Genomic DNA, 1479 nt, shown 5'->3' with positions numbered 1-1479 from the left:
AAAAAAAAAAAAAAAAAAAAAAAAAATTAGCTGGGCATGGTAGCACATGGGACTATTCCCATCTACTCTGGAGGCTGAAGTGGGAGGATCACTTGAGCCCAGAAGTTGGAGGCTGCAGTGAGCTAGCTATGATTGTGCCACTGCAGTCCAGCCTGGGTGACAGAGCAAGACTCTGTCTCTTAAATAAATAAACAAGTAAATCAAAGCAGAAGAACTGTTCTGATGCTAGCAGCACTGGAATACTCCCACGGCTAGATTTGCCTGAGTTTAGACAAAAAAAAAAAAACTGATATATTTCCCAAATTTAATAAGAGTGTAGAGACATGCTTATTGGAAAGCAATAAAGTCTTTAAGAGACTTTAACAATGCAAAACTCTCTGTGAGATCTTCCTACTTTCTCTTATCTTTTTTTTTTTTTCCTTGAGATGGGGTCTCACTCTGTCATCCAGGTTGGAGTGCAGTGGCACAATCTCAGCTCACTGCAACCTCCAACTCCGGGGCTCAAGCAATTCTCCCAATTCGGCCTACCAAGTAGTTGGGACTGCTGGTGTGTACCACCACGCCCAGCTACTTTTTCGTATTTTTGGTAGAGACAGGGTTTTACCACGTCTCCCAGGCTGGCCTTGAGCTCCTAAGCTCAAGTGAACTCCTAGGCCTTCCAAAGCGTTGGGATTACAGGTGTGAGCCAGCATGCTAGGCTCCTACCCTACTTTTCTTGCTTGCTTGCTTGCTTGCTTTTTTTTTTTTTTGAGACAAAGTCTCACTCTGTCATCAAGGCTGGAGTGCAGTGGCACGATCTCAGCTCACTGCAGCCTTGACCTCCCAGGCTCAAGTGATCCTCCCACCTCAGCCTACCAAGTTGCTGGAACCACAGGCACGTGCTACCACAGGCAGTCAATTTTTATTTATTTTTAGTTTTTGTAGAGATGAGGTCTCACTATGTTGCCCAGGCTGGTCTCCAACTCCTGAGTTCAAATGATCCTCCCACCCCACCTCAGCCTCCCAAAGTGCTGGGATTACAGGTATGAGCCACTATGCCTGGCCTGATCTTCGTATTTTTCAAGCTCTAGATTAAACACCCAGCATAATTCAACAGAAGCAAAAGAAACAAGATTGCGGCCGGGCTCAGTGGCTCAGGCCTGTAATGCCAGCACTTTGGGAGGCCAAGGCGGGCAGATCACGAGCTCAGGAGATCGAGACCACAGTGAAACCCAGTCTCTACTAAAAATACAAAAAATTAGCTGGGCGTGGTGGCGGGCGCCTGTAGTCCCAGCTACTCGGGAAGCTGAAGCAGGAGAGTGGCATGAACCTGGGAGGCGGAGCTTGCAGTGAGCCTAGATCGTTCCACTGCACTCCAGCCTGGGCGACAGAGCGAGACTCCGTCTCAAAAAAAAAAAAAAAAAAAAAGAAAGAAACAAGATTGCTCATTCAACAGAAACAAGGATTGTTGCTTGCCTCTTTAGGATTATTGAAGTACTA

This window comes from Rhinopithecus bieti, unplaced genomic scaffold, assembly GCF_001698545.2.
Source record: "Rhinopithecus bieti isolate Rb0 unplaced genomic scaffold, ASM169854v2 scaffold_58095, whole genome shotgun sequence".
NCBI classification, from domain to species: domain Eukaryota; kingdom Metazoa; phylum Chordata; class Mammalia; order Primates; family Cercopithecidae; genus Rhinopithecus; species Rhinopithecus bieti.
This window is presented reverse-complemented; position numbering follows the sequence as displayed.